Source organism: Geospiza fortis, unplaced genomic scaffold (genome assembly GCF_000277835.1).
Source record: "Geospiza fortis unplaced genomic scaffold, GeoFor_1.0 scaffold81, whole genome shotgun sequence".
In the NCBI taxonomy this organism is placed as follows: Eukaryota; Metazoa; Chordata; class Aves; order Passeriformes; family Thraupidae; genus Geospiza; species Geospiza fortis.
In genome coordinates this window covers 5,784,917-5,808,346 of record NW_005054318.1, presented here as the reverse complement: position 1 = coordinate 5,808,346, position 23,430 = coordinate 5,784,917, and the positions used below count along the sequence as shown (strand labels likewise).

Sequence of the window (23,430 nt, the reverse complement as noted above, 5' to 3'; positions counted from 1 at the left end):
AGTCAGAGTATGCTGAGTTCGAAGGGACCCACATGGATAGTCGAGTCCAGCTCCTGGCTCTGCACAGGACGCCTCAAGAGTCGCACCATGTGCCTGAGAATGTTGTCCAAGTGCTTCTTGAGCTGTGACCATTTCCTTGAGGAGCCCGTTCCAGTGCCCAAGCACTGCTTCTCGGGGTGAAGAACCATTTTCTAATATCCTAAAGCTCCCCCGGCACAACTTCAGGCCATTCCCTCAGGTCCTGTGCCTGGTCACCGAAGAGAAGTGTCGGCCCTCCTCTGCCCCTCACGAGAAGCTGTAACTGCGGTGAGGCCTCCCCTCGGTCTCTTCCAGGCCAGGTGACCTCCAGCCCCCCTCACACAGCTCCTCACAAGGAGAGGGCCCTCAATGGTTACTGCGAGGAGGGAGATTTCTCTTTCCTCCAGGTAACAACATGAGCTAGGAGAGCATTCTGGCTGAGCATTGCCATGCAAGTGTATGTGAGAGTAATTAGTATTGACTCTATGCCAAATCACCTGGTTTTGTCAATACTTGCTAGTATGAGGCAGCCAAAGCTATGCGTGTCGCTCACAGGGGAGACGTGGATAGAATGCCTGTGTCAGGTATAAGTTAATTACAAGAGGTTTGTGAGTGAAGGGCAAGGTATATTCCTCTAGGGCCAGACAAGAACCATCAAATGTGGCATGTCCAAACTAATCCTGTACATTTACCTTGTAGCAACATCCTTTCCCAAGTGCCAGTTTCATTGCTCCTGGCCTTTCCTCCATACTTCTGGTAATGTTTTACAAGCACTGATGCCTTGTCATTTGCCAGCCTCAGCTGTAGTCTCAAAATTTCCAATTACTTACATAACTTTTGTTTGTCAGACAAAAACATTTCTTTAAAATCCAGCTTCTTGTTAGGTAGTCCATTTGTTGCTTGATTGCTCTTTATGGAATTAACTCTCTTCTACAGCAAGTAAGTCTGTCATGGAGTTCTTTTGCTTTAAGAACTATGAACTTTTTTGCTTCTCCCACCCACATTTCAGGTGAAATTTCTAGTCCTGATTTCATCAGACATGTAGAACTGCTAGTCTGATATGAGGAATTCAAAGCCATGAAGAATTTTGCTCATATTCTGTCAGACCAAACAAGTCAACTAACACTATTATCTTGAATAAATACTGAATTAATTTACATTTACCATGCGTTTCATAACCCTTCCAGTTAGACATTTCTTTAGAGTAGCTTATGGTATCACCAATGATGTATCAGATGCCTTGATAGAGGATGGAGTTTTCTTCATAGCAACCAATTTTCAGTCAAGTAGTTGCATGGTAATAATTGACCTTGTAGAGAAATGTAGAACTAAGGTGAGTTGTTCTTGTGCTCTAATGAATCAACCAGAATAAGAGAGGGAAAAATATATTACAGCTCCTCAAAGGCAAAATGTGTTTCAGGAGATTTGGAGTTGTGCATTTAATGATGTCATGCAAATGCTGGTTGTCAGTATTGTAAGGCAAGGCTAGACTGCTGCAGGTGCAGGTTTTCCTATCATGGAAGGGACACATGATTACACCAAAATGTAAAAATGCTCAATTTTACTGTGTGTGCAACATAACCTAATTGCTAACTTCTCTGTGGTCATGTGTGTAGTTCCATGAGGAATGAACATTACTCACTCTTTTTTGTATTCTGGAAGATGCATTTTATCATTGCAGTTCCAGATTGTATAAACCCACTGTGATAAAGCAGGTTTCTTCCACCTGGAACAGCAAAATGGAGTAGATGTTTAGGGCCATGTTAGTTTGAGGTGATGTGAGGAATGTGCCAAGCAGTATTAAAGTCATTGAATTGGTGGCTGTTGGCTGGTCAGACATTAGAAGGATGTTAACAACTCATAATTTGAGGATTAGGATACATGAATTCCTGTATTAACCCATGTGGAAAACATTGCATCAACATTTAACTATGCTGTTGTTCTAGCCAGTCATAAGATCAAATCCTGTTGTTCCCGTGCTTCTCTGTCCTTGCCTGCTGACGTTATCTCACAGAGATTCAGATTCAGAAAGTTTTCTGTATTTATATGAAAATTAATAAGACTTATTATTCTTTTAAATGAAAATTAGATGTTGAAGTAACTTGCTTGACTATCAGGAGTTTTTGCTGTGGTGCTTTACTGTTAAAGAGTTTTATTCTAGTGTGTTATTATTTACGTTTTACAAAGCTGATCATTAAACATCACACATTCATTAGAGTAATCTTGTAGATGAAAATGTAAATTATACCCCATTTACTCTTATCTTAATGCATATTAAAATGACTGTGCATTCCTTTAACACCTCCAGATATTAATTGTACAAAACATGATTCTTAAAATACAATATTTGATTATTTATCTGTAATTGGTTTCTTTTTCATTACATTGATTCTTAGTGTGCCACCAGGGGGCAATAATTCATTTCCTAAATCTGATCTTTTACCATCAAAACCTGCCAGAGTAGTGGATTTACTAATATTTCTTAATGACTGTATGTGAAAGGCGAAACATAATTTTCTTTAAAATGCTTCTAAAATTACTTGTGTAATTTAATATTTTACCGTGCACTACTTAGGCTTTACTTTTATTTTGAGCAGCTGAAATTTGACTGCTTTGTAAAAGTTTTTACTAGTGAACTTCATGCAGCACTGAAATGATGAATGGTTTGTATTTCATGCAGTGTGGGATTTTTTTGGTGGTTTTTATATTGCCATTGTAATATTCAAAATTTGTTTATATAATATTATTTTCCCATTCTTTTACTTTTTGCTGCATTAATATACTATTAATATTTATTAGCCTATATATGTGATCCTGAAATTGGAAATACATCCATTAAAAAGTACCTTATAACCTTATATGATTTTTTTTCTTTCTTTGTGTACATAGTGGTTATAGCATTCTGCAGTTAAAATCAAAGCTGCCTTCTGTAAAACTCTACAGCTCTGTATCAAATGCAATCTTTCCTTTCAAGACAATAATCTTGTAATTGGATCTTACATTAGGCGCACATGTTGCTGAAAAGATGAGCCAGAGGAAATATATTTCTGCAAAAGTAAAAAATCATGAAAGACAGCAATTCCTGTAAATATCTGTTTGAACTACATGGGGCTATAGAGTTAACAATTTTTTTGTATATTAATATGTCAGTCTGTATAAGCTCCTGGCCTCCCTAGGGTCCTCACCACTGCATAACCATTAGGCATAAAGGTGTACATTTTATGCTGTAAAATGTAATGACTTGAATCTGTTTCTGTCAATAGTAGAATTTTCTTCATGTGCTCAGCTTAATTTAAAGTGAAAAAAATTCTTCCTGTACACATGGCAAATAGTCATCCTTTAGTCTAGGAAGGCAGATCTCCTATTTCTTCACTTTGTTGTGTGAGTATGAGGAAGTTTGGGTCAGTTAATCAGAGCAGCAGAGTGCTAAACAGCATTTGTTTTTGTCATGTCCTGAATGACACTTAAAAGTCATGGATGTGGTATCCCATTGGAGACGTAGGGTTTAGTTCATGATACAAACTGAAGCTCCTGCTTCTTCTACCTGTAATTCAGAAAAGAAATTATATAGATGGGAAAAGGACCCTTAAGGCGACATTAGTGTTGTGTAAATAGCAAGTCCTTGCTGTATATGAACACTGGTGTCTTACTGAAAAAGTTCAGAGAATATTGTGTTCTTAGGAAGGTTTGGAAATTTGGCAGTAAGCCATCTGCCATGGTCTGACAGAGCCTGGGGGTTTCTAGGCAAAGGTCTTTACAGAGCCTGCTGGATGTTTTCATCCATGCTAAGGAATTTATCAACAGAAGAAGATTCCTGTTGCAAAAGGTCATTATTATATTTTTTGTTTGTATCTTTTCTGTGGCAGAGGAGGTGCAAAATTCCATGATATATTTAATTTTGTCAACTTTAAATGTATGGAAAAGTTGAAGTACGTTCTTGTAAGGTGGTTGTCTTTATATCATGAGTTTAAAAGTATCCTTGAAATTAATTGGGGGTTTTTTGGTTGTTTTGGGGGTTTTTGGTGTGGTTTTGTTTTGTTTTGTTTGGGTTTTTGTTTTAATTTTGGGGGTTTGTTTGGGGTTTTTTGTTTGTTTTTGGTTTGGTTCAGCTTTTTTTGGGATTTTTTGATGGATTTTTTAAAATTTATTTTATTATTTAGTTTTACCTTATAATGTGAAAAAGTGTTATACAGTACCTACTTGAAATAAGAGTAGCTTGCTGTTATGTGTGCAGTGAGATTTATGATTTAGCACAAAAAGCATAAAAGTAATTCAAGCCCAACATGTTGGCCACTTCCATCCTTTCCTCCAGTTTCTCACTCTCTAATAGCAGTGAGAACTTGAAATGGATGGGAAATGTTGGGGCACCTGTTTGTGCTGAGGGAAGGTGTAGGAGAAAGAGATTCTGGGAAAGTGGGTTACCTGCCACTGGGAGGCAAGCTGTAGACAGATGCTGGGAAAACAGAAACCACTGGAAAACTCAGGTACTTGTTTCCATTTTCGAGGCATCTGCATTCCTCCATGCTCTGCTAGTCCAGCCCCAGTGCTTCCATGTCTTACCATCAGGGAGTAACACCCCTTGTGAACAGACCTCTCCAGCAAGATGTGATCACCTCCAGCCCCAGAGGATTAAAGCTAAGCAGACCTTTCTGCCTCTCTTCTCATCCTTCCCTTCCTCTCACATTTCCACCACAAGCAAAATGGAAGGTAGGTGTTACCACTGAATGGTAATACCACTGTTTTACCATTGAGGAATGGCAAAATGCAGTTTTGCCTACAATACTGAGGAACCTTAGAGATTCATTTAGGTTGGAAAAGACCTCTGAGATCATCACGTCCAACCATTAACTCAGCACTGCTAAGTCCATCACTAAACCATGTCCATGTGTGCCACATTGGCACATTTTCTAAATACCTCCAGGAATGGCAACTTAACCACTTCCCTGGACAGCCTGCTCCAAAGCTCGACAACCCTTTTGGTGAAGAAGTTTCCCCTAATACCCAATCTAAACCTTCTTTGGTGCCACTTGAGGCTGTTTCCTCTCATCCTCTCTCTTATTACTTGGAAAAAGAGACCAACACTCCCCTCATTACAGCCTCCTTACAGGTGGTTGTAGAGAGTGATATGGTCTCCTTGAATCTCTTTTTTCTTCACCTTGAGTTGGTTCTGATCAGAAGGCAAATTCTAATAAGTAATAATAAATTATTAATTGTAAACAACAATTTATATAATAACAGGAAAGCAAAAATGACCTGTTTTTACAGCAGTGACTTCTATAATTTTAACTTGTTAGAAAAAATGAAGTAATTACTTTTCAAATATGTTCCCTAATCATGTAATTTGGTACTCTGCAATTCCTGTGTTATGGGAAACTGGAAGAATTTCTTTTCAGTGTGCTTTTTCCATATTATTCCAAACTAAATATCTCAATAGATATTTATCAGTTCAGTTACCATTTTTCCAATTTGAAGACTCTTAACCTATGTAATCTGTTTTGTGTGGAAGTTATTTCAAATCTCTAGTCACTCTTGTATGTTGCTTTTTGTTCTGCTGTAGCCTTTTCAAATGTGACATTTGAAAGGAATAACACTGTAATCTGAAAGGGGAAAAAAACAGGGGGGAGAAAGGAAATTGTTCCCCCAACATGAGAACAATAAAGCTGTGGATCAGATTGTCTAGAAATGTTGCATAGTCTTCATCCTTGGAAGTTTCCAAGGCACAATTGGGTAAAGCCCTCAGTAACCTCACTGTATAGCTGACTTGTGAGACTGGGTTAGACACAGCCAGTGGTCCCTTCCAAGAGGCTACCGATGATCCCATGATCAAATACCCAGTCAGGGTACAAGAAGTCTAAGTGTAGACTTAATGCAATGTCAAACTGATATTTTCTTCTTTATTCTCTATCCTTTTCCTAAAACATTTTGTGTGTCTTTTCACCAACTGGTGAGCATTGAGCTGTTTAGAGAAAACTGTCTATGGTGCTCAAACCCCTCTTTACCAAGTGGGTAGGAGACCATTATTATGCACATAGTTGGCAGTTGCAGCCAGAGCAGGGAAAAAAGCATCAAAGGGTAGTACTTTGAAGTGTGGCTTTGGGAGCCACATCCCTCCCATCTCTCTGTGCCAAGTTACTTCCACAAATTTGGATAAAAGCAGATAGTAAGGAGAAAGTATGTTTGGGATTGTCTGGATCCGTGGCTGCTGCTGTTGGCTGAAGGATTGGCAAAAACATTGGTTCAAAGAGAGCAGGTTGTCTGCTGTAAGGGAAAAGGACTGCACTTCATGCCACTGGCATGTCTATTGCCCCTGGTATGCTCCTGAACTGGAGAGACTCAGCAGAGTTGGACCCAGTTTTAGTTCCCTGACCATTCTTCTCCCTCTCTCTGGATAGGTGACTCTTCTGGCTAGCTGCTTTTGTTCTTCCACTGATCTCCAAATCTCTGCAGAGTACCCATACTGTCAGCATCTTGGCTCTGAGTGCCACTGTTGCTTGTTAGAGCCACAAGGCAGATATTTTCTTGGACATCCGTTGTTTTTCATTTATTAGTACTTAATTGAACCAGGCCTTTCAATAATCCACTGCTGTGAGATATGCCTGCAACATTTCACTGTCTATGTTTGTGTATCTTGAATAGTTTTCTGTCACTTCAGTGTTCTGTGCTGTACAAGGTATCAAACTTCATTAAAGTCATGTTCACCTCATCAGTCAACCATTGGTGATCCACTCTTATCTAGCACTCTTCTACTACTGAAGTTGGTTTAAGGTATATATATAGATCTTAATCTTATAGCTGGGAGTTCAGCAGTTTTGTATTTTGTGTAAAAAACCTCTGGTCCTGGTGATACTTTACTTCCAAGTAATCTGTCCATTCTAAAGCTTCCTTTGCTTTAGAAAGAAGTTCTGACCTTCAGAAATTATGCTGACAAATGTGACAACTCTAGAGTATTCTAGAAAAGCACATAGATAATTTTATAGAGATATTTTAGTACCAAAATAGTTAGAGATCTGATTCTCTCTCCTTGTTTTAACCTTTTTTATTTTTGAAGTTTATCTGTTCTTAAAACAAAACCTCTGACTTAGTACAGATTAGGTGTGCTATGGTTTGGTGGCCATACGTCATTGGCAAGAGCCAGAAGTGTCTCGAGACCTCCAGAGGGAGACCCTGTCCACCTAGATGAGGTGTGCAACCTTAAGCAGTCAAGATCTTTTAGAAGTCTTCAGCATCACCTAGCTCTCTCCACAGTCTCTGTAACAAACATAAACACTTTATAAGGACTGTTTTGTCATGTGTCTAAAATTAGGTCCTTAAGAAAAATATCCTGGTTAGCTGTAATTATATGTGACTTTTGGGAGCCATGTACTGGTTGCCTGAAAGAGCTCCTAATCACCATTACTACTCAAAGTGAAAAAAGACCCCTTGAACACATTTGTCATTCAAGCTGAAAAGTCAGAGGACTTGTTCTGGTGTTTTCTGTGATCTTAAAGGGGTTATTTCATAGCTCATAATCTTAAAAAATATTACTGATTACTTTTTTCCTTTCATTCTCCATTGCATCATGAGAGTATGCTGGTATTTAAGTCTGGTTTTACAGGGGAAAAGTTTCTTTACAAAAAAGCTATTTAGCATAAAGCTTGAGAAACAAAGAGCATAAACAATAGGTAAACTGGATTTGGGAGATAACTAGCTATCCAGTGCACTTTTCTTTATCTGTATAGATCTCTTAAACTAATCTCCAAGTGGCAGGCTTTGGCTAGTGTGACTTGATTTTTTTTTTTTTAACACACAGATAAACCCCCAAAGTTTCCAATTTCCCCAAAAGGCTTCCACTTTCCCTTTGCATCCCCAGTCTTCCCTATGCATTTGCTATTTTATAACTCTTTTTTTCCCCGGGGCTGGTGAAATTGTCTGCACTTTAGATCCAAGAGCCGACTGAGGCCCGTCTGGTTGGGAAGATACCATATTCCGTGGGAAGCAGGGGTGAGGATGCCTGGGCGGAGAGGAAAAGGCGGGGGAAGGGTGAGGGGTTGTATTCTTGACCTTAGGTAGCTGGTGCTGAGAGGTAGCGCATTGTGTGGCAGCGCAGAGCTGGAGCTCTCTGTGGATGGGAAGGAGGGAGCAAGGAGGAGGGAGGAGGAAGCTGGGACAGCGAGGGGGGAGGAGGAGGGAGCAGCATCTCTATCTTTCTTTGCAGACCACGCTGCTAAACAGCGAGGGGAAGCTCATGCTTCCCTAATGTCCATCACTCCCTGCTTCCAGCGTGGTCGCAGACAGAGCAACAAAGAGGGTCTCAGAGGTAAGAGCCGTGCAACTTGCAAAGCTGTAGCTTCTGCCAAAATAAGGGGAAGCAGCAGCAACAATAGAGAGAAAAGCTTATCAGCACCTGGAAATGCTCCGAGACGGCAGGGGGGTAAGTGGAAGCCCAGGGCTCCTGAAGGTTAGGGAAGTGTTAGTCCCAGCAGCAGCAGGAGCAGAGTGAGAGGGGAGCAGGGCAGGTCCGGGGGGATTACTTTGTGCATATCAGGAGAGGAGAAAAAAAAGAAAAGTGAAGTTAAAGTCTGCATATTGTTTTGACTTTTTTTTTTTACCTGAAAGTTTGATTTTTCATTTTAGGACAACGTTTCAGATCAAAAATGCAGTTAATAGCAACAACAAGGAAAAAAGACAACATTCTGAAAATAAATGTGCTTTTAAAGTCAAACAAAATGCGCTGTTTGACAGTTATTTTAAGAAAATATTTGTGATACCAAAACAAGGTATGGTGTTTGACCAGAAAAATACTGTTTCATTTCATTTAGGAAAAAAAATCAAACCACAATTTTATACTTGCCTGAAATGAAATTTCCAGTTTTGTGTTTTCATCCACTCAGACTAAAAAATCAGCAGTTAGTGTAGGTGTATTTATAAAGTGAAATGTTTATTTTTACTTGTGGATACTGGGATTTAAATAAAGGAGACAGAATCTATAGCATCTCTAGATTGCAAAAATTGATGTTTGCTTTTTTCTTGTGCTTTGTCTCATTTACTTTACCTTTTGAGGTATGGACTACCTTGGTTTTGGTCTAATATTTCATAGACCCTTCTGAAATTATTAATTAGTAAAAGTTATAGTGTCAGTGTTTGTTGTTAAACATGTAGAACCACAAACAGAAGATTAACAGTGGTTTGTATGTCTTATGAATAAGAGTCTTTAGGACCTAATGTTGGGATTTGTTTTGTTAGGTTGGTTTTTTGTTTGTTTTTGGTTTTGTTTTGTTGGGTTTTTTTCTGTAAAACATAGAATCATTCTCAGAAGCTGGACATTCTGGAATATTTGTGCTTAATTGGAAGTTTCTGTGTTTTCATCTCAACATTAGGTAACTAAAATAGCTGTAGTGAGTTGATTTGTTGTTTGAGGGAGGAAATTGGAGCCACCTCTCTGGTGCATTAGGAACTTGGAGGTGATAGAGCTAAGTTTGATTTGCTTTTTTCTCAGTGTAAATTTACTGCTACATGTGCACATCAGATCAACATCAGGGTCTGTACTGGTCTACATTGCCTCATTTTTCTTATAGATGAGAGAAAAGCCACATCACAGCAATGGGACTTCTCTTCCACCAGTTTTTAAAATTATCTTAACTGCTATTTCAGGGCTTATTTAATTTCTATTATTATTTTCAAAATATAAGTAAGAGTCTGACATTGCTCACCATGTCTGGTGAGGTAGTTGTCACCTCTAGCTTTGAAATTTACTTAAGTTAGTTGACAATCAGGGTTTTTATTATAAAAGAAAAAAAAAACTTGCTTTCCTGTCAGCCCACCCCCTCTCTTATACAACTAGTTTGGCTTTGGTGGGTTTCTAAACATTTTTTATTTATCTTTTGATTTTCTGACTTCAGGAACAACTGATACATTTTTGAAGCCTCTTGTTCTGTTTTGTCCTCAATGTACAGCTGTTTAAGAAAATATTGAATTAATTGAGGCCTTAAAAGTGATCTTTTGTTTCCTTAGAAAACCTAAATGTACCATGTACAAAATGATATTTTATTTTTTACTTTTCTTTTTGGTTTTGACTACAGTTTTGATTTTCTGTGGCTTCTGTTAAAAACTCACTTTGGAAAGTTTTAGCTGTGTTAGATGCATAAAGAAACAGTAATAAAAGCACCCAAACACAAATCTACCATTGCAGGTAAATTTCATTTGAAGCTAACATTCTTTTCTACTTAGACAATAGTTAGCTACTGTTCTCTTAAAACAATTTTCCATGAATTGTATTGTTCTTGAAGCTTATAAGGGCTGGATGCAAAGCTCCCTGAAGTCAGGAAGAGACATTCCATAGACTTCAAATGGCTTTGGATCAGGCCTGTCACGTGAGATTAGCTCCTGACAGAAGATGTAATAAGCACAAGCCCAGAAAGGAATGATTTAGAGATGGAATTCCACTCAGGCTGTGATAATCTTTGTTGTTGTGAATATCTCTTAGTCACAATGTTTTTATTTTCTGTTGAAAGTGTCTGTATTCCTTGGTGTTTGGAATATAAGGTTTTTCTTCTCACTTATGCCTCAAGTCTATTGTCTATTTGTGTCTGTATTTAAATTCTTTGTTAGGGTAGTCTGTGTTTGGATACAATAGCTCTGATGAGATTCTGTGTTACTTGGTAAAACTGTGCAGAATATGCACAAAATTAAGGGAAGAGTTTTCTAATGTGAAATAGCAAGTTAAAAACAATGGTTTGAATTCTGTTTTTCCTTGTTAAACGAAAAAAATGTATTCTGTATGAGAAATTAGTGGCTTTTTGTCATTTCTCTTTTAATAAAACAACACTTGTCCCCAAAATCCAGAAGATACTGCTGTATAAAATGTGAAAAGTGGCAAAGTAAGACATTTACAATTTTTTCTGCATTTGAAGCTTATGGAACTTGCACACTGTAAAAGTAACCATGAGAAAAACAGTATAGTTTAGTTTAACAAAATACTAGAAGGGCATTTTACAGCAGAGTTAAGTGAAATTTGGATTAGGAAGTTGTAAACGTTAAAAGGCGATTCTTACTAATAAATCAAAGCCTGTGAGACTCCCAGACCCTCTAGTGATGCTGGACATAGTTATCTTTAGGGGAAAAGTGCCTTTGGTTCTTATTGATTGTGGTTTTTCTAATTAATACAAAGCCTGCAACGTGAATGATAAGTGATCTCTCACTCCTTTTTTTCACCTTCATACAAAATGAAGCATTAACTTACTATCAAGTGAGATCAGGCAGAGCCAGAGATTTATTTCATGTGAATAAAAGCTACTTGAGGGGCAGAAAAGGCTAGTGGAACTACAACCAACCAAAATCTACATGAAAACATGCCTACTTTCACAAAAACATGCCTGCATTTGTATATTCCACATGTGCACAGGGAAAGTATTACTTCCTGAACTACAGCTGAATATTTCTTTGCCTTTTTCCCATGCAGACTATGGTTCATGATTCAGTCAGTGAGGAAATCTGACTAAATCTTGAAAACTTCTTTGATGCAGATTGTGGCAGGAAATACTATAATTTACTAAGGAAATTCAAATGTATCACTAATGCTCATTTTATAGATATTTGTAGCTGTAACTTTATAATTATACTTAAGGATTCCAAAGATTGTTGGTTTGTTTTCCGTTTGTCTTTATTTGCCTATACCCATGTGCTGCCTTTCATCCTTAAATGTTTATGTGAGGAATAAAGGAAGTCTAAGAAGTAACATTGGCAGTGGTGTATCTCTGAAGAAACAGTAAAAGAAAATTGCCATTTGCCTACATTGTATAGTGTAGGAAAAATGTTGTAAAATATAAATACTGATCAAATGTTATATGAAGAAAATACCTTTTTTCTAGTTAAACAGCACAGCAGTACTTCATGTACTAAAAGCAATCTATAATTATGTTGATGGCATATTTATATAATTATGCAGTGGATAAAAATGAAAAATTATTTGTAGAAAGTTTATTAACATCACAGGAAAGAAAATGTATAGTAAAAACATAGAATCATAGGATATCTCAATTTGGAAGACACTCACGCAGATCATCAGGTCCAACTCCCTGCTCCTTGCAGGACAACCTAAAACTAAACCACGTAACTAAGAGTGTCATCCAGACACTCCTTGAACTCTGTCAGGCTTGGTGCTGTGACCCTGTGCCAGTGTCCAACCATCCTCTCAGTGAGAAACATTTTCCTAATGTCCAACATGATGCTGGTTTTCCCTGGTTCAGCTTCATTCCATTCCTTCAGCTACTCCCCTAAATTCTTGTCTTTGACACCATCTTGTCACCCTCCTCTGGACAGACTCTAGTAGTTTGATGTTCTTCCTAAGTTGAGGCACCCAAAATTGCACATAGCATTGGAGGTGGGGCTGCACTGATGTAGTACCCAGAGGGACAATCACTGCCCTCAACAGGCTTGCTGTGGCTGGTGGTGCTGTGCCTTGTAGGACATGGTTGGCCCTTGTGGCTGCCAGATCACACTCACATTCACATTTCCATTGATCCAAACTCTCAGATCTCTTTCTGTGAGGCTGCTCTCCAGCCCAGTTTGTATGTTTAACCAGAATTGCCCCATCCTAGATGGAGAATCCAGAACTTGCTCTTGATAAATTTCCTTTGGTTGGTGATTGTGCTGCTCCCTAATCTCTGCAGGTGTCTCTATATTAGGCCTCTTGACCCTCAACTGACTCCACAGCTCCTCCTGTGTTTTTCAGCAAAGTTACTCCTGTGTACAGATAATTTATACAAATGTTAAATAACACTGGCCCTAAAATTGAGCCCTGTTGAACCCTGCAGTTGACTGGCTGCCAGCCTGATGACACCCCATGTACTATAACTCTTTGAGCCTTCATTATGTCATCTTCAAAAAATATGTGATCTTACAAGAGTCTTCAAGAGACATTTGTCTTCAAAATGACAGTGACTTTTGTTCTGTATGAAATAGAAGTTATGTAACTTTCTTGAGCATCTTTGAAGTATCATCTGGGAATTTCACAGTATTGTAACTTAGAGAAGACAACCTGCCTTTTTCTCCATGCCTAAGGCAGCAAGGAAATTAAGAAAGGCATGAAATCAGAATTATAACCACTTCAATTTTTAGAGTATCTCCTATTTGCCTACACTAGCCCGCTGATGAACATTATTACCCATATGTTCATGTGGCCTCAACTTGATCTATACACTGTTTCTTTTGTAATTTGTGCATAAACAACAGTTCACAGCCTAGACAGACAACATGTGTTTTAACTTATGTAAATTACCCTGGCCTAAGTGTGTCCATGCCTCTTCAGCTGCTCCATCGTAGCTACTCATGGCTGAAAGCTTTTGTCTTTGAATCCTTAAGAAACAAGGAGACCTTCAGTTACTTTGCGCTAAACAACTTATATCTTGCAAGCTGCGTTTCCAGCTTCGTGCTCAACATATCTTTAATTCTTCTGCCATTTACTTCCTCTTCCATCAAACCTAATCATAGTCTTATTTTCATATAGAGGACTGGGAAGGTTAAAGTGGAAATTTTTGGCAAGCTGTTAATTTAATGTACTGGCCCACAAGCAATCTGTACACTGACTATCCTACATCTTCCAGTTCAACTGTGACATGGGGAAGTTTAATACAGAAGGGAAAAAAGCTCCTGTTCAGAGAAATAATAGGAGGAACAACTAGAAAATCAGTTAGTGTTGCTGTTTTCTGGGGAGATGTGCTTAGCACTGGTGACAGAATAAAAGGGAAATGCTGTCTTTCCTTTGGGATTATTAAGCAGACACTGGCTTTGCTGATACAAAAACTAGTCTTATTCATACCAGTTCAGAGAGCTGTGGTAATGAATTTCTTTGGTTAATGGACCCACTTGTCCTTAATGGCCCTGTCTTTGCTCCTCCACTGATTAATCCTTTTTTTTCTGACATGCTCCTGCCATATATTTCTATAGCTTAATTCACATATGTTTTGTATGATCTAGAAGATTGCTTCATCTGTTTAATTTTGTGTTCCCATCCATTGAAGTCATGAAGCCATAACATCTCTATGCATATGGATGTTTTTGCATGGAGGCTCAATTTGTCTAATGGACTCAATTTGTCTAATTTGTCTTCCCATATGGGGAAGCCAATGATTCCAGCTACTGTACATATCGAAGTGGGTACATGTCTTTTTTTGCAGTTTGGCTGATTAGTAGAGAGTTTGGAAAATTCTAATATTCTCCAGCTATAGTGCAGGTTTTCTACTGAATTTCTCACTGCATATGTTATAAAATAGATGTCCCTAATAAAAACTGAGATAATTACTTTAAAATACTCAAAAAAGGCGAATGCTTCATTATATCAATGCATTTCTAACATTTAGTTGCTACTGTGCTGTAAAGGATCCCTACAATCTCCAAAGGTCAGGTTACATTTTTCAGTTAAAATACTAACATCTGTACACTTCAGGCAGTGATTGTGGATAGTCTTCTATAGATTTTCCTATGTCTTTCCTTGTGTGTATGTCTTCTTTTATTCAATGAAGTTTCCCAATATGTTCTGATGCTTATTTTATTTTTTTTCTTTCTCTTATGCAGCCAGCATTTCATATGCACAAGGGAAAGGCAAAGGCAGCTGAGGGATCCAGTTGGGAGTGGCAAAGGCACTGAGGGATCCAGTGCAGCAAGGGGATAAGGTGACTTGGCTTGAGTTCATTCCCAGGTTTCAGCCCACTGACAGTGTTCACTGTGTGGATTGTGTTCTCTCTTGGGTTCTCTTTAATGGAAATCCAATGATTTCCCTCTGAGGCAAAACTTTAACATTGTTCTGGAGTGAATTTATTTCAAAGGCTGCTCCCACTCGGCAAAGTGGATGACGCAATTACCTATGACTCTCCTAATCCCACGTGATTTTCTAATACTATTGAAGTAGGTCTTGTATCCTGTGTGTGATGTGATGCAACATCCCCATTCATGTATCACAAGCTTTTAGTTCCATGCCAAAAAATGCTGCTCTGATAAAAGCTTCAACACAGCCTGCATGATAATGAAATTAAACTGACTGGGGGAAAGACCACACAGAAATACTTATCTCAGGGCCCTGGAGGCCCAGCTGAGGCCCAGAGACACTTTGGCCCAGCATCAGGTGATGTGAACATGGTCCTGCAGTGTGAATGCAGGCGATTCTCCAGCCCTGGACATAAAGGCCTGGCATCTCTTCCTGGGCCAGATGCTTGTAGCAGTAGAGGTGTAAGGTCATGCTGACAGGTCAGTCTGGGTGGAAAGTCATGGTGTGTAGGATGGCAGCAAGAAAACAGAGCTTTATGGATGGAAGCTATTCCTATTTCAAATTAGCTATACTGCTTCACTGTATTTTCACTGCTAGGTGGCATTGCTTTTGCATGTAATTTGGTTTCTTTGGCATTGTGCTCACTTTCTAAAGACAAAAGGCTGTCTTGAATTCAAGCTACATCTTACTCATTTGGAATGATCCCTTTAAACCTTGCAAACAAGATCTTAATCTATAGGGAAAACTTTCTGAGGTTTGTTTGTTTGTTTTTCATTGTGTGCTTCTGTGGGTCCAGGATGAAATAAAGTTTTCTTTTTAAGGTGGAAGTTTTGATACATCCAATTAGAAATTTCTTTCACAGTTGTATTTTTTTAGGTTATGTAGTAAGAGTCTGGAAACTTCTAAAGATGATGTCACAATGGAGAAAGAATAGTCTGACAAACAGCAGGACTTCAAAGGAATAATCTATTTCTTGTATCTTCTACCTACATCAGAATTAAGTGTAGCTGCAGCCACAGAATATGCCAGCACTCAGGGCTGTGTATAAGTGCATGCACATGAAAAGCTGGTGTGTTTTCCTAAGGTTTTATTCACACATCCTCTTCTGACTGCAACTGTGCTGGCTGAGATGGTTCCTAATAACAATAGTTCTTGTAAATCTCTGCCTCTAATAACTCCTTACTGCACTTCTGCCACAGAGGTAACTATGCCAGCAGAGCTGCTCCTGTGCATGGCTCCTAATCCATTCCTCTTCAATTGAAGAGGGGTGCTGAAGATCCATTACTATAACAGTGTTAACTTTTTTTTTACTAAAGAGGGTCAGAGATTGCTCGCAAGGAAAACAATGTGTATAAAACTGGCAGGGCAATAATTTCCAACATCAGAGTAGTAATGAGCCTCTATAAAATAGATTGTAATCTTCAGTGGGCACTGCCAGAACTGGAAGATTTGTTGATGGCCGTTTAATTTATGTCACTGATTTTTCAGTATTTTCCTCTTGCTGTATAGATATGACCTTAGGTTTGTATATATGTTGCCTGTTCACAGGTAGTTTGTGTTAGCCATGGTCAGGATTCAGCTAAATGAAAATATTTATAGACTTGGGGTTCATTAGGTTTTTTCCCCCTGTTTTAACTTTATCTGTTTTACATTCTTGCCAGAGCTGCTCTGAGGGCTCTGTACTGATTCAGAATCCAGGCTCCTGTTCTGTTTAAACACATGCAATTTATTTTAAAAATAACGAGATTAAACACGGAAAATAAATCGTCAGTATCTCTTGCTGAACAGAAATCCTTGGGGCCTGGTTTAATTCAAAACCCACCAAAATCAGAAAGATCTATTAGAACAGCCTTATGTGGCTATTATCAGTATTTTGTCTGAGAACTTTATGAATTCTTAAACTTTTTAAAAACATCTTTTTTCTCCCCTTTGCTACTTTTTTTCTTGTTGGTTTATGCCCTGTTTTTTATGGTAGTAAACTAATACAGAGAAGAGAATTTTTAAAGATCTCAAGATCCTTGGCTGTTTGAATCCCATACAATTCCTTTTGGGAATTCAGTTTCACTCTTTTCTGACAGACATTAAAATAAATAAACATTGGCTGAGCTGAGTAGATAATATTAGGTGATTTAGAGCTGTCTTTAAAACAAGCATTATAAATCCCAGTGTTTGCATAATAAATGATGTATAGTTTGGTTTTTAAAATGTTGACATTTATCTGTTATTCTATATCTGTTGCATTAACACTGGTACATCATTGACTTTTAAATTAGGAGGAATATTGTCAGTGAAGAAAAAAGTGGTATTGATGCCAGTTTAAAAAAAAATCAATGCAAAACAATTTATCATTTGGGCATAGTTTATTAAACTAAAGATAGTTTAGAAGCTTACATACTGTGAAATCCATCACACTTTGGACCAGACTTTGTCCTCATTTCAAACTAAAGGACTTCATGAGGATAATATTTTAGCACTGTGTTACAAAAAATTGTTTCAAAGCGACAAGAGACTGAATATAGATACTAGTTTGGCTAAACTCTAAATTTGTGCATACATATGGATTGTCAGTTTGTTGGTCTTGTTGAGAGGTTTTATGTGTATATGTGGTTTCACTTATGTATTTGGACTGGGTTTTCAGCAGAACCTCCCATAAGAATAAAGGAGAGAAGGGTGTTTCTCTAGGTGTTTGCCTGACTTCCAGTGTTTTAGTTGGATGTGTATTATTTCTGTTTGACCATTTTGTTCAATTTCAGTCCCTCAGAAAGGTGAAAAATGAATTTTTTTTTAAAGCACCCATGATAATCTCTGGTAGTTTTGTGAAAAATTATTCTCTAAATATTCTGGAAAACAGGGGAAAACTGATCCAATTATCAATCACACAGGTGTGTAGAGAGCAAAACAGTTTGAAAAAATGTTAAAATCACATTTATTTTTAAAATATGAATGAATAGAAATTTATATCAGTCCTTAACATACGGCATGCACACCATTTAAAATGTGTATGTTTATTGAGTGAAGTTATATCTGCAAGCAAAATCTGCATGTCAGAAGTAGAAATCTGTATGACACTGGCTAGGTAGAAATACTGTGGGTATATGTGCACGTCATGATGACAATGTCAAGGCACTTTAGACAGAGTTGGCTTTTAGAAGGCAGATGTTTGAGAGTGGTTTCAAAACCAGAAAATCAAAGATTTTTTTTTCTTGACACTTTTCCTTCTACTCTTTTTGTAAAATCTTTGGTGTTCCCACAGGTACATTAGTATACAAAGCAATTATGGAAAGCAAAATAAATCCTTAGTTTATTGGCTAAATTTGGAAACAATTTTTTGACATTTCTGACCATCCCTCAAATAAGGATGTCAGAGTGCAGAGGTCAGGGTATAGAAGCCTTGGGATATCAAAAGGTGATGAGAAGAATGGCTGGGATTTCCAGCAGCCCGAGAGTCCTCTTTTGTCTCTGGTGGTCGGTTGTCGAGGATGATGCCTGTGGACATCAAAGAAATGTACAAACAGTGTTATCAAGGCCTGTCCTTTGCCCCCTGCCATGTAATGGGCCTCTTTTCAGGAAAACATTGGGAAAGCTGAGAAAGCGAGCTGTCCTATCATGGTGCTATTAATTCAGCAAGAAAGCGGATCAATAACATTTGCACTAACCAGTAAAACAATCAGTTAGTTTCTAAAAATGCAGATTAGTCAAGCTTATAAATTAGACACTGCACATCCAAAAATCAATTTTAATTTTTTTTTCATAATGTGTGTGTAATGAGACCTTAGTTTCAAAGAATTTTTTGCCTTCTTGGAAATATTATGGAGAACTGGTCTGAGAAAATGAAACAAAACAAATCCCCTATCTTCCTTTAACACTTGCAAAGAAGTTTGGTTTGTGGGGTGTTTTATTAATGTGTTATATGTACTGAAGTATTGTTTAAAACAAAAAGGAGCCAGTATTTCATGCAATTCATGCTTGAAATATTGACTTTGATGCTTGGAAGAGTTATGCCATCATTTTTAAGATATTTCAAATCCATTCAACCTTTTAATAGACTGATGAAGGAACAGCTATTGTGAGCTGTTTGTGCTAAATGCAAGAAAATGTTATGAGAAAAAAACCCAACAAAAACCATTTGCTTCTTGTAATTTTATATTTCTTTTTAGAGATCAGAGCTTTTTAAACCCTCAGTTTTGAAAAGAAATATTGCAAATTGTAGTGGAGAACAGCTGGGGTAATAATCTTGTCCTGAACCATGTAACAGCTTATTAAGCCTAAAATAGGGAGTAACAGAGAGGAAGGCAGCCTAGAAATGGGCTTGTGCTGGTGATTCCTGTGAAACAAACCCTGGGTTTTTTTAGCTGTGATAGTGCCTGTGTCATTATGAATGCTGCTGCCATTCTTGAACTAAGTAGAGACAATGTAAAAAACATTCTTCACAGGACAGAGGGCTCAGAACAATTTCTGACTATGGGTCAGTCTCTATAAATATTTGATAAACTCAGTTTTTAGGATTCACTGCTGCACACATTTTGCTAAGAGTATATTATTAATTAGAATGTACTCGAAACCTTTAATAAAATTAGACCACATAAATACACATAATTGCATAATTGTCAATAGAAAACTACATTAATTCTATATGAAGGTACTTAAACCAAATGGTAATGTAAATATTAAATATAAACCTGTGGTCGAATCAACAGCACATCTAAATAGAGGAAATTGGAGCTGAGATTCTTCAGCATGTGGTTATGTGACATCTTTAAATACAGCTAAAAGTGTAAGTGCAATGTGCTTTTGAAAGTCTGAAATGAAACTGTTTTATGAACATGTGTTTCTCTGCCATACTTCATTTTACTGTAATTTAGGAGTGAAGAGAAAACTTTTATATAAACCTGTGAGTTAAGTTTAACTGGGAGAACATGGATAATAATATCATTGTTGCTGCATTAAAGTTTATAACAAGCAACAGATGTGCTGGGATAATTGTTATTTATTTGGATGGATATTGTACTTGAAAACTGGCATTTGGGGCTGCTAATATGACTCATCATTACTATCTTCCTGTACCCCCATTTAGTAAAGAAGATGAAGAGCTGCAGATTTGCTTGTGTGCTTGAGTGGCCACAGAGAGGCTACGTGGTCATTTTCATTTTCCTTGCTCTGGAGAGCAAGGAAAGAGAGTCCAAATGCTTTTCACTTTCAGAGTATGGATCTTGAACATGGATACTATGTATTCCATAGTTAGTATCTTTTATAATAGATCATATAGTGCTACTTCTGGAAAAAAACATGGAAAACAGTGTTGCATCTGTTATAGCATTTTAACCTTTTTCTTACTACATCTGTGGTTTTTTCTTGTCATAGTTGCATCCTGATTTTGCAAACTTCTCTGTCCATAACTTTTCACAAGAGAATATTTTCAATGAGTGCAAAACATCCTTCTCTATTAATTGGAGAGGTACAGATTTGGTGGATGGAGTGTTCAAGGCATGAAATGTTAGTAGAGTCTGTTGTGATAGGACAAGGAGTAATAGTTTAAAAAAAAAAAGAGGTTAGATTAAGATTAGATATAAGGAAGGTTTTGTTGTTTTTTTTTAATAGAAGTGGTGAAACACTGGCATAAATTGCCCAGAGAGATGGTAGGAGCCTGTCCCTGGGAACTGTCAAAGTCAGGTTGGATGGTACTATAAATGACATGGTCAAGTTGGAGATATTCCTGGTCGTGGCAGGGGGGTTGGACTAGATGACCTTAAAAAGTTGGTTCCAAAGCAAAACTTTCTGTGATTCCATGGTTCAGTGTTTTTCTTCATAAAAGAAGCAGGATAGCCACTGGAATTATCATGCAACAAGAACTGAAATGAAGAAATGGCTTGCTGTTATTACCGCTTATCTTCTGGTATTTTGTTTTTCTTTCTTTGTTTTTGATGTGGTACAATTCGATTAAATAGTTAAACGTGAATTTTACAATAATTTCTGAAGAAGTGGTCTCCTATGGTGTGTAGTAAGTTTTTGGTCTAGCAGTTTTTCAGAAGAGTTTTGATTGTGGGTATCTAGAGATGTATTGATTACTAATATCTTTGAATTCTGTCACAAATTTATAAGAATTCTATAGGACACCCCTTACATACCATGGGAAAGTGCATGAGAATTTGAGTAATATGAAAGAAAGTGAAAAGCAAATGCTGCTGGATAACACACATTTTGTGTTTGGAGAGGTTGCAGCCTATGTTTGGATGATGCTGCAACAAACTGTATCAGCTCCCATACAAGATGAAGTTCCTGTCTTTAATTTCTGTATTTTAAATTAAGGCTTGTATTACTTAGCTCTTCTCTTTAATGTGCACTGAATCTCATGCCTAGTCTGACTTGCCTCAGAAAATGAAGAGTACAGTCAGTGCTCATTGATACTGCACAATGATGGGACAGAGTAAGAGAGAGGAAATAAAAGCAATTTAAAACATATAAACTGATAAGGATACACATGAAAATGTGAACACAAATGTTGATGTGTTTATGAAGAGAATGGGAATAGCCTAAAGAAATTTGCTGCTGAGTGGCATGAGCAGCATTACCCTCAATAGTGTTGAGTGTAACCAAAGGCAGGGAGCAAACACAAGGCTTAAATTATAGTTTGGACAATCTACCCACAGCAAATCAGGAGTTGATGTAGAAGCTTTACTATTATAATGAACCAGATATTCAACTTTTCCCTGTATTTACTTAATCTATGAAGTTTAAAGGTAAAGAAAACAATGTCTCTTATTGTCTCTTACATGGGTATATGTGCAGCTGCAATACCATGATAGTGTCTACAAGTTTGCAACAGTCTCAAAATGCAACCTCTTTATCTTTTTAACAATGATAATTTTAAAGCCTAGTGGTGTCCAAGTGTCAGTATTAGTTGTTTCATTGTTCAATATTCCAATTCTTGGAAAGGAGAGGTAGGTGGAAGTGGAGTTACGTATATAATTTTTGTGGAGGGCATTGAGAGTAAAAAGTTTTAAAAAGACAGTGAGTAAAAAAGAAGTCAGAGAAAGGAGGACAAAGGAGGGAAAACTGTGACCAGAGTGCACATAGACTTGAAGGCAGAGTCTGAAAAGCTAAGGAAGGCAGTTTGTGGTGGGCCTGAGCTGGAACTCCCAGTCAGAGTGGTTCCTGGTACAGTTTTGGCCTGTGGCAGTCAATAGTCTTCCAGGCAGTGCCTGGGCTGGGAATGGCATGCACCAGGGGCTGCTCCCAGAGCACATGGACCTCACATGCTGTCCCAGCAGCCTCTTCCCACTAAAGCATTTCCACAGCCATTCCCTTCCACACTGTGAAAGCACCACTGTGATGACCTGCAGCACAGCCCTGGCACTGATCAAAATTCTGACTCAAGCCACACTCAATATGCCCACAAAGCCACAGGGTGCTACATGTTTTCAGGGGAGTGGGCATGACTGTGCCAGCACCAGTGGCCTGGTTTTATCTAGCAGTATAGACGTGGCAAAGGAGCAACATTCCATGTTTATATGTAGCTGATAAGTGGATGGGGTTCCTGAGAAGCTGCAGCCTCACCTGAGTGGGAGTGGTTGTTTTTTTGAGTAGTGCTAATGGCAGGGGCTTCATCTGCATGTGCCTTCTGATAAACTCATTTCTCTGGAGTCTATCACTAAGGGCTGTTGAATGGGGCATACAGGGAAATGACTAATAGCAATAACTAAAAGTTACATTTCTGCATAAGGGGCATATTTTTTCTTTGCCTTTTATGCAAAATTCTTGTGAGGTCATGCAAGTAGAGTGATGAATGTCAATTAATGAAGGAAACTACAGTATGTACACAGCTAAGTGTTATGCATTGATAGCTGAACCTCAGCCTGAGAACGCATAAGATTCTCTGTGTGTATGTGTGTGTGTAGGTATTAATAGGTATGTATGCACAGGTATTTCCTACCCACCTGATTTATTTTTATCCATCACTGGGATGTAGCTGTTGCTTGAAAAGAACTTCTTAGTAGCACACTGGGACACTGTTGTGTGAAAAAAAACAAACCAAAGTGATACATAGAATTTATTTGAAGGAAGCAAAAGCTTCAAAACTGCTTATAAAGTAGAAACCTATTCAATCAGAGAAAGTTCTGTAAAGCTCTGCTTTGGTAAAGGGTATCACTCTAATGGGAAGAGGCTATTCATGTAGTATATAGACTGGTAATTGAATGCAGGAGATGATGAGGCTGAGATAATTATGTACAATTTCCAAGTCCATAATGTTGAGCTGAAAGAAATCATTAGTCAGAGTGTTAGGAAGAGTGACTTAGATAACAGAATTCTAGAAGAGGTAGGGTTATTTTCTGTGAACCATTTATTCCTACCTTTTCTTCCTCAGAATTTTTAGCACAGGAGACAATGAAGAAGGATAATATTTCAAACTGAAATTGACCTGGGCCCTCCTATGGGCTTGACTCATACTTTTCTTTAGGCAGAGATGATGTTCCTGAGTCCAAGACAGCTTGTAAACAAGCAATAGTTATGATTATTCCTCAGTAATTTTTCACATATTTCCCTGCATAGGATCAATTCTTGAGAACACTTCATTTACAGTTCATCCCATATTCTGTCATAGAGGTAGTGTTTGGTTACCTTTGATAGGATGTTTCTCTTTATTCTTCAGGCAGGTGAACTACTCAGAATCAAAG

General features: G+C 37.9%; 1 protein-coding gene across 2 annotated transcripts in view; it reads left to right on the top strand.

Annotated features, from left to right (window-relative positions):
• The first annotated feature begins 8,187 nt into the window (after positions 1-8,187).
• GREB1 (growth regulating estrogen receptor binding 1) overlaps positions 8,188-23,430 on the top strand; it is an 87,550-nt gene continuing 72,307 nt past the window's right edge. For both annotated transcript variants that reach the window (XM_031056466.1, XM_031056469.1), the window contains exon 1: positions 8,188-8,314. The gene's annotated coding sequence lies outside the window, so the exon portion shown is untranslated. The remainder of the gene's footprint in view (positions 8,315-23,430) is intronic.